Source organism: Danio rerio, chromosome 9, assembly GCF_049306965.1.
Source record: "Danio rerio strain Tuebingen ecotype United States chromosome 9, GRCz12tu, whole genome shotgun sequence".
NCBI classification, from domain to species: Eukaryota; Metazoa; Chordata; class Actinopteri; order Cypriniformes; family Danionidae; genus Danio; species Danio rerio.
The window spans coordinates 21,379,431-21,393,424 of NC_133184.1; the positions used below are offsets into that span (position 1 = coordinate 21,379,431).

At 35.9% G+C, this 13,994-nt stretch overlaps 1 long non-coding RNA gene across 1 annotated transcript; it reads right to left on the minus strand.

The window, feature by feature from the left end:
• LOC103911631 (uncharacterized) lies at positions 1-2,500 on the minus strand. The gene is made up of 3 exons (XR_662564.5): positions 2,353-2,500; positions 1,869-1,929; positions 1-1,235 (listed from the first exon to the last, which is right to left on the minus strand). It is a non-coding gene; the product is annotated as an uncharacterized lncRNA (long non-coding RNA).
• Between the last annotated feature and the right edge of the window lie 11,494 nt (positions 2,501-13,994).

The window sequence follows — 13,994 nt, forward strand, 5'->3', positions numbered from 1 at the left end:
ATCGCTAGAGCTTTCAGATAACACCAACCAATTTTGGTGCTGATACGAAAAAATTTGTGGGAGGAGTTTATTACTCCGTAAATCATGTCATTTCCTGTGGCCAGCAGGTGGCGCTATAACTATATCTGGATATTGGCATGTAAACGTGTTCAGGTCAGGACGCTTATCAAACGTGTGAATTTTGAGGCAGATCTGATAATGCATGCCTGAGTTATAACGACTTCCTGTTTTGTGGCGAATCATCAAAGTTTGCGAGGGCGCCACGGACACGCCCATCGACGAAAACTCAAAAGCTTCGCAATTTAACATCGTCAAGGCCTTTAGATGACAAAACCCAATTTTGGTGTCGATCGGATAAAATCCCTAGGAGGAGTTCGTTAAAGTACAACGCCTGGAAATAGCAAAAACGCCACTTTTTCGCCGCAGGAAGTTAAAAATATCCGACTTCCTGTTGGGTTTGAGATATGGCTCCAAGAGACTTTTTTGTGTGGTTTGGCATGTTTGAGGTGTGTGCCAATTTTCGTGCATGTGCGTGATTCGTAGATCGGGGGCTCGTCCGTTTAATTTTTCTAGGTGGCGCTGTCGAGTCATTTTGCCACGCCCACTTCCGAGACCCATATCAACCTGCTATTTACACCGCGTTTGGTGTGTGTGCAAATTTTCATGAGTTTTCGGGCATGTTTAGACCCTCAAAAGTGCCCCGATAGGGGGCGGAATAATAATAATAATAATAAAAAACGGAGCAATTCCAATAGGGCCTACGCACCGTTTCGGTGCTCGGTCCCTAACTAAAACATCTGGAGGTTATTAACAACTACACTGGGGCAGCACAGTGGCAGACTGTCACCTCACAGCAAAAAGGTTGCTGGTATGAGTCCCGACTGGGTCCGCTGGCATTTCTGTGTGGAGTTTACATGTTCTCCCTGTTTTGGTGTGGGTTTCCACCACAGTCCAAACACTTGTGCTATAGGTGAACTTGAACATAGTGTAGAAGTGTCTGTGAATACGAGAGTGTACGGGTGTTTCACAGTGCTGGGTTGCAGCTGGAAGGCCATCCGCTGTGTAAAACATATGCCAAAGTAATATCCAGTTCCTTACGTTGTGGTGACCTCTGATATTAAGCTGAAGGAAAATGCAGGTTCTTTCGTCTGCCCCCTCAGGATTAGCAGATCCAAATAAAAATGTCTTTGAGGCTCCCTTCCGCTGTCTCTCTTGTAGCAGGCTTCTTTCTTATCCTGAAATAACAGAATCATCAGTCATCATTTTTGTCCATCATCAGTAACTAGATCATTATTGACATTAATGTTTGTATTTTTTATTGTCTTTTTATTGGACATCAAGACTGCATTGATTTGATCGATAACATTAATTTACAGTTTAAAAGTAGCACTGAAATATTTTTACAGATTAAAATAATGATTTTTAATGTCAATGCATTTTAAAATATATTTGGTAACACTTTATTTTGATGGTCCATTTGAGTATTAATAGACTGTCTGCTTAAAATCTGTTGATTCTGCTCCTTTAACAGACATATAACTGACTATAAGAAACTTACCAAGTACATGTCAACTTACACCAACCCTAACCGCAACCCTAACAGTCTACTTATAATCTAATAAGAATTAGTTGGCATGTAGATGCAATGCAGCTTAAATTCAACAAACAGACCATCAAAATAAAATGTGACCATGTATTTTATTAATGTGAGGTCAAAGCTGATTTGTTAGCATCATTACTCCAGTGTCAGATGATCCTTCAGAAATCATTCTAATAGGCTAATTTGTTTGATGCAGTTGATATTAATATTAACATTAATAAAAGTAATCATTGGGAACACTTTTAAGTGACACTATAAAATTACTTACCTTAAATGAAGTCTGACAAGGAAAAACAAAGTGGTAGAGTGAGTGGAGGACGATCCAAAATCTAGAAAAAAGTAATAAAAAATGTATATATTACTAACACATTTTAAGAAATGGATACTTGTATTAAACAAGGGTGCATAAAACTGATCAGAAGAGAGTTAAGATTTCTAATTCAAATACTTTTCAATTTAAACTTTCTATTCATCAATGAATCCTGAAATAACAAAACATGATAAAAATAAAAAAATCTTGCTTGATCAGCAGCAAATTATAAATACAATATTACATTTTGGACTGGAGCACTGATGCTGTAAATTCAGCTTTGAGAAAAGCAATGTAAACAATTTTTTAAAACCACTCACTTATGTTTAGATGTCAAAACTTTAAAATAACTGCAATCAAGACATGTATCAGATGCATGATAATGTAGGGATTTCTTATTCAAATGCACATTAATCTATTTAACAGTTAATTATAGTTTTACCTGCGTTTCCTCCAGCTCTGTGAATAGCTCCCTTCATCTTGGCTCTTCTCTTCTGTTGTAGGGGTAATTTTGTCACTCCTGAAACCATTAAAATTAATATTAGTTTACATTACTGTGAAATATCAAAGTAACACATATGTACTAACTTTAACATTTTAATTCGCTCTTGTCGACAGTACAGTGCTTATTTTAGGCTAAATAAAGTAGACTACCTCCAATAAAACATTTAAAACTTTCTGTGAAACCTCTTCTGAATCTGTTGCTCACTTGTTTTGGGAGTGTCCCTCTGTTAAATCTTTTTGGTCCGATGTAAACTCTTTAATTGTCCAAAAGGTTTGTGGTGATTTTTCTTTAAGCTATCGTCATGTTATTTTGGGGCTTTATATTAAAGGAAAAGAATTCCTTAATGCAACTTTTTGCATAAACCTCATTTTATTTATTGGAAAGTTTTTTATACACAAATGCAAATATACTCATGGTAAGCCTAAATTTTTATTTTTTAAACGAGAACTAGCTCTTTATTTAAAAAAACATCACAGACTCTCACAATAAGAAAGCTATTAAAACTTCTAAAATATGTGCTTTATTTAAAATTCTGCAATAATTTATTTTATCTTTATGTGCCCTTAATTTTTTATTTTTTTCTTCGTCTTTTCTCTCTCTTGTTCCCTTTAATTTCTTTTACATTTATTATATTTGTTCTAAATTTGTTACAATCCACTTTTTTTCAAAAAGTAATATCTCTATTGAAACAAACACATTCTGTCTTGGTCACAGATGCGCCAGCGAGACGCACATAGTCCATAAACAAAATACACTTTTATAAAATACACGCCTTTTATATATTTATATTTTAAATAAAAACTATAAATATACATTTTAATGAAATTTTAAGAACATTCTATGCAAAAAAAAAAAAAAAAAAAAAAAAAAAATCTATAGGGTAGGTTACAGGCTAAATAAATGCACCTCGTCAGCCCTTCTGTTTAATGCTTCATAAAGAAAGATAACAGACACAAACTCAATAAACATTTGATGCTTGCTGTCAACTAGGCTAGGTAATTAAGGGCATTTGTTATAACATTTATAGGATCTGTTGTTGTCAAATAGGTTTCCTTATAATATTTTTGTTGAAAATCTGTTGTAACCCATGTTTCTGGCTGTTTAAAAACCAGTCTCTCCAACGTGGGTATCATAATTAAACGCGGGTTACCAGGGTGATAATTCATTTCTTTGTCTTTAATCTGGAGCATCAACATAACATTCACAAACAGCATTACTACAGCATTGCATCTGCCGAACTTTTCTCCACTTCCTTCTTTTTCCTCTCTCCTACTTTCCGGTGCACCTCCCTTAAAGGAGCCAGAGTACATCAATAACTTTCACAACTAACAGCTATTAAACTTTGCACCAGACATTTTTTAAAGTAAATAAAAAATCTTTCTAAGTAGATTCAATATCATTTTTACATTTAAGTATTAATTATTCATTCATTTTCTTGTCGGCTTAGTCCCTTTATTAATCCGGGGTCGCCACAGCAGAATGAACCGCCAACTTATCCAGCAAGTTTTTATGCAGCGGATGCCCTTCCAGCCACAACCCATCTTTGCGAAACATCCATACACACATTCACATACACACTCATACACTACGGACAATTTAGCCTACCCAATTCACCTGTACCGCATGTGTTTGGAGTGTGGGGGAAACCAGAGCACCCGGAGGAAACCCACGCGAAGGCAGGGAGAACATGCAAACTCCACACAGAAACACCAACTGAGCCGAGGTTCGAACCAGCAACCTTGCTGTGAGGCGACAGCACTACCTACTGCGCCACTGCCTCGCCCAGTATTAATTAACAAATTATCAATTAAAATAATGAGTAAAATGTAAGGTTACACTGTAGTGTGCCTTATCACCAGTAAAATAACCAGCCTTTGTATTTAATGTATATATTTTCTTCCAATTTATCGCATCCAAACTAAATTGTGGCCAGTTTTACTTATTATACTGTGCTTTGACTGGCTATGTAGTTCAAAAGCAAAATTGTTAGCTATAGTATTGAAAAATATAATTCACAATGCAAAACCCTGGCCCTGCAGTTATCTCTCTCTGAAAAAAAAAATCTTATAGCCTATAGCTTACTCGTTTCAGTTTTGGGTATGGGACTAAATTTTTTTTATACTTACACTATTTTATAAAAAACTATCATTTAAGCTTATTATAAATTAGCTTATATATATTTATTTATTTGTTAAAAGTGACACAATTCTCCCCAGCTGTTCTTTTTAGGCTTACAGGACCTTGGCACAACAATGAACAGAATAACAACAACCTGCTAATAATAATAATAATAATAAAATATTATTATTATTATTATTATGGTAATATTACCTGCCACTATAAGCAAAACCTTAAAATAGGTGTCATTATGTCCGAGTTTGCATATCTCTTACTGGCTGTTATAAAATTAAGTAAATGCACGCGATGAGCCGCAATTCTATTTCTCTCTAACATACAAACTTTTATTTTATATATGAAAGACAATTGCAGCACACCTTGAGTGCATGCGTTTGTTTATTTATTTTTTTTATAACTGCCAGAAACCATTTTGAGGTTGTGCCTATAGGCAGTTGGTCAAATAATAACAATAAGGCTATTAATAAACCCAGTTATTAGGCTCGTTTGAGGTGCGCCTCGCCTTGACTGCATTGTAAACGAGAGCAGGCGTGCGCAGTAAGAGGAGGGCTCAAAAATGACATCAGAAGTCGACACTTGCCGAATCTCGCTGTTAAGCCACCTGGAAACGTCACCAGTGGCGGAGATCTCGTTCGCGTTTTTTATCGCAGACGAATGACCTCATGAAAAAATACTATGGTGATTTATAGTAAATATTATAGCATTTTTGAACATGTTTATTCAGTATTGTGTTGTGTTTATAGTTGTTGTGATACCAGAAATATAAAATTTAAATAGGCTATTTTATAACATGGTTCAAAAGCACTACAGTATACATTAGGCTCGTTTGACTTGGCCAAAATCTGCGCAGAATCGATCACCGGTGATCACCGCAAGATGCATGCCGGTTAGAAATGTTTTTTTTTTTTTTTTTTTTTTTTTTTATTATGCTTTAAACAACATATACATGACAATACAGCAAACAAAACAATGCCAGGGTGATAGAAAGTAAATGATAACATCAATACATAAAATAAAATAAAACAAACATAAAAATAAGAGTATAGATACTTAACTAAAAATTCTTACAAATATAATCAAGCAGGACCTTTACATTAATCAAATATTTTGAAACTAGAGCACAGTTGGACAGTTTTAATGGCCTTTCGATTAGCACTATGCTGAATAGTGCAAAAGTAATTTTTCAGTTCCTTATAAAACACAGTAAAACAAGGTTTTTTGTTGGAAAATTTACACTTATGAATATGAAAGTTAATTAGCAAAATCAAAAGGTTAATAACAAAAGCTTCATTATTCAAATTATCATAATTAAAATACCCAAAAATTACAGTTTCATAATGCAAATTAAAGTTAAAGAGTACCCTTTTCTTTATAAAAACAGAAGCATCATACCAGAGCTTTTTAACATAACCACAGTGCCAGAAAAGGTGGGGTACAGTTTCCAAATGCAAAGAACAAAAAGAGCAATTTATATCAATATCCTTTTTAAATTTACTTAGGAAATGTTTAACCGGATAGAATTTATGAATTAGTTTAAAAGATATTTCTTTTATCTTATTTGTAACCAAACATTTGTGAGGCAATGACCAAATACTTTCCCATTTAGGAATTCTTACAAAATTATTCCAATAGGTAATAGAGCAAGGTTTAGATACAACTTGATTTACAAATAGAGAGCGAATAGATTTGTTATTTTTAGACTGTGAGAAACAAATTTTACCACACACTGTATCAACTAGTTTGATTATGGGCTTATTAATCCAAGTTACACCTCTAAATAAGGAAACAATATTAGAATTAATTGCAGAGAAAACAAGAGAAAATTCCTTGGGAGTTACAGGAAAGTTAAAATGTACAAGAAACTCGTCATATGTCATAAGATACCCTTGAGTGTTAAATAATTGACAAACTAAAACAATACCCTTTTCAAACCACCTCTCCAAAAAGATACTCTTGCATTTATACAAAATACATCTATTGTTCCAAATAAAATAACATTGTGGTGAAAAATTGTGCTTGTAGATCAGTTTCCACGCCAACAAGGCTTGAGCATGAAAAGCAGAGAGCTTCACTGGTAATTTCTCAATTTTATAATCGCATAATAATAAAAAGGAAAGACCTCCAAGTTGGTCAAAAATAAAATTGGGAATAAAATTCCAGAAAGAAGGTTTATTCAGACAAAACTTTAACCAATTAATTTTAAGAGTATTATTTAGAGAAGAGAAATCCAAAAAGTCAAGACCCCCATTTTTAAGGGAATTTAAAACAACCGATTTGCGCATGTAGTGTACACGATTCTTCCATAAGAAATTAAATAAAATCGTATCAATAGACTTGACTGTTTTATTATCTAGATATAAGGTTGAAGCAAAATAGGTTAATCTAGAAATTCCTTCTGCTTTTGAAAGAAGAACTCTGCCCCTTAAGGACAAATCCCTTAATAACCAAAGATTGAATTTACTTTTTATCCTTTCGAAAACAGGGTTAAAGTTTAAGGAAACTCTGTCTTGTTCTTTTTTTGAAATGACAACACCTAAATAGTTAACGGCTTCTTTAACTGGTATACCTTCTACAGATAATAGGGGAGAGTTTTTTAAAGCTAATATTTCACATTTTTTAAGGTTAAGGTGCAAACCCGAGGCTTTAGAGAACAACTGAATGGATTTGATAGCCTGATGAACCTGGTTTGAGTCTTTTAAAAATAAGGCTGTATCGTCCGCTAACTGACTAATTAAAATATTTCGTCCAGCAATTTGAATTCCATCTAGTTTACTTGCCTTAATAAAGTGACAGAAGACTTGGCCTACTATAAGAAATAAGTATACAGAGGCTGGACAGCCCTGCCGAATTCCTCTTTCTAATAGAAATCTCTGTGTAGTTCCATGTCCTAATTTCACTGAGCTATTTCCCCCAGCATACATTGTACTCATTGCATTACAAAAGTAGGGTCCAAAACCGAATTTTTCTAAACAAAAATAGATGAAAGGATGCTCAGTGGTGTCAAAAGCTTTAAAGAAATCCAAAAACAAAATTAAACTATCATCTTGAATAAAATCTGAATAATCAATTAGGTCAAAAACAAGTCTAATGTTATTAAAAATGTGACGATTTTTCATAAAACCTGACTGATTTTCATCAATAATGGAGTGTAAAACCAACTTAAAACGCTTTGAAAAAATAAGGGCAAACAATTTATAATCGTTATTAAGTAAACTGATGGGTCTCCAGTTATCTAAAAGAAGTGTATCCTTTTTAGGTTTAGGTATCAAACAAATGACACCTTGTTTCATACTAACAGGGAGCTCAGAACAGTTTAAACCTTCTATAAACACTTGGAGAAGGAACGGAGATACTAAATCAGAATATAGTTTATAGAATTCGGCTGTTATCCCATCACTACCAGGTGACTTGTTACCTTTTAAATGCAAAATTGCTTCCTTAACCTCACTAATAGTAATTGGTGAGTCACACACAGTTTTTTCATCATTACTAATAGAATTAATATCACCAAGAAATGTTGTAAAGGTATCCAGATCAACTAGATTAAATTTTGATTTATACAAATTGGAATAAAACTTATAACAATGTTGGGAAATTTCTTTGGGATTTTCAGAAACAAGCTCTCCAATTTTTAATTGACAAATAGAGTTATGTTTTGACCTATTTTTTTCAAGCTTGAAAAAATAAGAAGACATTTGTTCACCATATTCAAGCCACCTTTGCCTTGACCTTATAAAAGCCCCTTCTGCTTTTAATTTGTATAAATTATCCAACTTGAATTGCAAATCAATTAAGTGTTCCTTCTGGTTATCAGAGAGATTTTCAGGCAGGATCCCGGTAATAGATGAAATTTCGCTAACAATATTAGTTTCCTCAAGACGCTTAGTTTTAGCCAAATTAGCACTAAATTTTCTGAAGAATTTTTCAATTTCATATTTTAACAGTTCCCAATTAATACCAAATGAGATGAGCTTTCCTGTTTAGCTTTATTCCAATAAAGACCTATAAGCCTTTCTAGCTCTACTTTAACCTCATTATGTTCAAGTAAAGAACTGTTCATTTTCCAATAAGAGCAGCCCTTGTTAAGTTTAGAATCAGAAGAAAATAAGATTTTAATGGAAACAGCCTTATGATCTGTTAGTGGCGTTGTTGAGATATCAATATAAATATTATCTTTATCAAGGTTTCTGGAGACTAACCAAAAGTCAATTCTTGAAAGTCTAGAAGAATTTTTATTGCTCCATGTATAAGTTCTATTATTTACATTTTGAATCCTCCAAATATCTATAAGCTCTAACCTATCCATAAAAGCTTTCAGAGTTGTATTTGAATTTGACGAGCGACCAGGTGGCCATCTATCAAGAGATTCATTTAGGACAGTATTAAAATCACCACCAATCACTAAATATGCATTTGGGAATTTTGACTGCCAAGAAGTAAGCTTATCTTCTAAAATAAATAGTAATTGATCATTTTCAGCTTTAGAATTATACCCATAGTAATTAACAAGAATAAGGTTCACATTATAACACTTTAAAAGTAACAAAATAAAATGCCCGCTTTCATCACAGTAAGTGTGCAACACATCACCTGCAAAATTGTTTTTTAAACTGGATACTCCAGCAGAGTGGTTTGTACCATGTGAGAACCATATCTCGCTACCCCACTGCGATTTCCAAAAATTAACATCAGTAACTTCTGAATGAGACTCTTGAAAAAACACAAAATCAGAACTAAATTGCCTAGAAAACAAAAATAAGGCCTTGCGTTTAACAGCATCTCTTAAACCCCTGGCGTTTAAGGACACCACAGATAAAGACATTTAAAGAACACACAAACAATGGAACAATTAACCTGTTTAAGGAAAGTTGTGTTGGCTCAGATAACTTTTGTAATTATGAAAATATATTCTCCAAAAAAGGTCTCAAAATAAAAAACCCTCAAAAGAGCAGCACCATCTTAAACGACAAAAATTTGCAAAAAGAACTTTTTTTTTATAACAAATAAAATATATATAATAAGAGGCAGACTCTAAATTGTATGCAACAATTCCATGTCAATGTTTGAAAAGTGCACAATAAAAGTCAAAGTCAAAATGCTAAAAGTCTGAAGGCACTTTATGTATGCAGGATAATTTCTCCCTGTCCTTGAATGTAAGCTCTGCCTCCGACAACAAAGGCCGTCTTCCCATCCGCACGTGCTTTTTGAACCTCGGGCCACAACTTTTTTCTCCTTTCACGGTCTCCCGCTGAGAAATCTTCCATGAAACGCAGATCACTCTCTTTCAAATATGAAGAATTCTTCGCGGCTTTCCAGATAGCATCTCTGTACGAACGAACAGAAAACTGCATAATGGTCACCCTGGGACGCTCCTTGGGACCACCTTGCTGCATCTTCCCGAGACGATGGACCACATCAATAACATCTGAGAGCTTATCCTTTGCACTTGGAAGAACATTTTGGCAGATTTTGACCACTTCAAGCCGAATGTCTTGCACAGATTCAGGAATTCCAGCTATCCTCAAATTACGTCTTCTTAAATAAGTTTCCATATCATCTATCCTTCGCTGCATATGAGCCACAGGCTGTTCGACATCATCCATGCGTTTCTCAAGATTAGTAACTTTCTCAACGACAGCTTTCAGTTCAATAGACATATCCGAGATCTTTTTCTCTATTCCGTCTGATCGGCTGTTGATTAACTGAGTTATGTCTGACAACTGTGACGATATATCAACTCGAGTGTCATCACTTGCTCTTTTCTTTATGACTGGTGATTTACACTAGGGTTGGGCATCTAAGCTATAATGCCGATCCGATACGCATCTCGATACAAAGAATACGATCCGATATATTTGCGATACATTTGTGACATATTGCGATGCGACACGATACGATTTACACCCATATCACGATACAATGCGATAATTCAGCACTAACTAATTAGATCAAGTTTATGAGATTATGTGAAAGAGGATGCTGTGCCATTGAATGAGTTTGATTGATTATTTATTAACCAAGCAAAACCAAGACTTTTTTTACAAACTGGCTTTTCTCTCAGAGCCAGAGTGTCAGTTTACAGTAGAGGGCCATTTTAGAACATATAGCACATATTATTTAAGTATTTTCAAGATAAACAGAATGTATAAGTGCAATATATATTAAAATATATATATTTGCACTCTTTCAACATAAAGGTTTAGCATTGCACAACAAGAATTGTGATTTAACTTTTCAACTATGAAAACAAGTTTTACAAAGATATATTTTGCCACTGAATATTCAAAACTTAAGGTCGTGAACTAGCAGTGTTATGCTGCTTTGAAACATCACTGTCACTGTAAACAACAGGCTAATAAAAATATAACAAACCAGCAATCTTCTTGCTGTGAGGTAGTCAAACTACCCACTGTGCCACCGTGACACCCATTATTTTTATCATTATTATTATTAATATTATTATTATTATAATTAAATAAAAATTAACAGAAGGAGGTGTTCAAAACCTTCGTTCTCCGTGACACTAGGCTGAATATCTTTGCAGATGAACAGGGCCGGCACGTCCATAGAGGCGACCTAGGCGGCCGCCTAGGGCGGCAGTATAGAGAGGGCGGCGTCCGCAACACCCCCCCTTACCACCCGCATCCTCAGTTATGTCCGCGACACCTCCATCAGCGCCCGCTTGTCCTCAGTTATATCCGCGCATAGGGCGGAAGAATAGAGGTCCGCGACACACGCGCGTCCTCAGTTATATCCGCGCATAGGGCGGCAGAATAGAGGTCCACTGGAAGATGGAGCTTTCACAACAACACAGTGGCGCCGCTTCAAGTGAGATTTCAGATTAGTCGTACTGCCCGTGTATTTTACAGATGCGCGGCACACTTTTGCAAATTGCATCTGTCCTGTCATGTCGTCCATCCTTAAATCCATAATGTTGCCATACTTTAGATTTAAAACTCAGTGGGGAATAAAATGTTTGTTTTGCTTCTCGCGCTTTCTGAGGGCACACCACTAGCTTCATCCGCACACCTGATACAGTTGTAGTGTAAGTGTACACATCCGCAAATCCGTTGCTAAGGCTTACTTTAAGTAGGTCGATTAAATTATGCGCCAAAAACAGGTTGACAACACTTGTTAATAAATAAAAAATACATTCTATATTAAAAATATAAGCTGTATCTTGGAAAAACCGATGCATCTCGCAAAAACCGATGCATCTCGATTTGCTTCCAAAATTTCATTCATCCTCTGCTGCTCTACCGATGCACTCGCATCGTGCACGCGCATGACCGCGTATCGATACATATCGGTTAATCTTCCCATCCCTAATTTACACGGAGTGACAGGCAGCGCAGGAAACTCTTCTTCAGCTAAACAGAAGGCATCATCTTCGCTCATGCAGGAAACAACATAATCATGGCCCGTAGTGGCCGGTGAGCATGCGTTAAAGCTAACGCTAACGTTAGCCGTCTTAGCATCAGCCGAAGAATTACCTGAGTGACCACGTTTACGCCCCATGACAACGCGATTCCGGGAAAAACGTAGAATTAACAACTACATAAAACGATAAACACTATGTACGACAAGTTAAAAGTTCTTTTATACTATCTAAATACTTATGGTGCAGGAGCTCGAACAAACACGTCTGATCAGGTAGCCATCTTGGCCGGCTGTCTCCGGTTAGAAATGTGTCCGCCTTGCCTTCGCCTCGCTCTGATGTCACGCTGACGTGCGCCAAAAAACTCTCGCGATCTCGAGGCGGGTACCTCGGATAGTGCAGTCGGCCGCAGTTGCTCTCAAAAGACTGCGCTCACTAAAAGCATGATGGGAAACGACTGGCTGACGACACAGCTTAATGCTGATTGGATGAGACCGACACATTACACTTTATTATCTTGTTTTACTAAGGTTTATACCTGGATTTGTTGAATACCTTTTTTGTATTTTCGTTGATAATTAAAAAAAAAAGTCATAAAGAGCATTACATATGGTTATTTATTTAGATTTACACGCAAACAAAAACAAAACACATCTTTGTAAAACATAACGTGACCTATCCAATATAACTAAATGTTATTAATAAATCATTAGGATGTGCATGTGCTGTATTCTATTTCTCTCTCAGTCTTAAGTCCTGTTTGTTGTCATTTTCACTTTTTGTATGTTTGTGTGAATTTTGCATTGTAATTTTTATGCAGCATTATTCCATTAAAGACAATCCAATATATACATAGGCCTATATTCAGAAATACAAAGATAATCAGACTGTTTTGTCATTATGCCTCATCTTTGTGTGGTTTCATATGAGAAGTGAAAAGGGTGTAGTAAACAAGACACACACACACACACACACACACACACACACATATGTATATGTATATGTATATGTATGTGGAGTCAAAAGTCATGTTTAATAGACCAAGAACATTTCCACAGTTTTTCCTACAGTCTAATAGTTTTTATTCTGGAGAAAGTCTTGGGCTATTTATTTTAGTCTGGCTGGAGTAAAAGCAGTTTATATAGACCTAATAAGCATGTCAATATAATTAACCCCCTAAGAATTTATTTGTCAATCAAACATTTGTCATGACTTGTCACTCAAAAGCATCTTGCTATGGCTACTTCATTTATAATGTAGCCAAAATAGGTTTCTTGAAAGCTTTCTTGCTGTATAAGCTGTTTATTTTTTTATTCTTTTAACGTTTGTTGAATATACAGAATTATATTTTTAATACACCCTTTTAGTTAATGAGCTGTTCATCTTCTGTAATTCTGACCATCTTTTTGTAAAAACAGTGATATTTCTATTGCATCCACTCCCACATTAAAAAATACTATAGTAATAGGCTCGTTTGAGGTGCGCCTCGCCTTGACTGCATTGTAAACGAGAGCAGGCGTGCGCAGTAAGAGGAGGGCTCAAAAATTACATCAGAAGTCGGACACCTGCTGAATCTCGCTGTTTAGCCACCTGGAAACAATAGGTTACTGTCGTAACCCCGGTTCTCTGAAACATCGAGTGGAGAGATCCACCTATGGGAAGGCATCCGTGCCTGACCTCTGCAGAAGCATCCAATTGCACCAAGTCTGGCTTGACAGACAGAAGCGCGTGCCCAATGGCAGGTAAAGAACCACCCCTTTACCTGTGCGCATAAATCATTCTGCACGCGCTGCTATTCCTCAGTTAACATTCGCTTCTCGCTGACTCTGCAACTCTACAGCTCGGTTGGATTACTGCTGCTCATTTACGTGTCTTCAGGAGGACATATCTTTCGATCAGCCTCCACCAGACGTGACAGTCTGTTATCCGACCAGGTTAGTTGTGGTTTTCGCATCCCGAGCTGCCCACGCTCCTCTTACACCTGTCCCTGTCCACGGCTGCCCGCCTCGGATATGTCACTTTCTAAATCTGCCGCTTCTCCCGAGCACTCATCACGGGCCTGCCC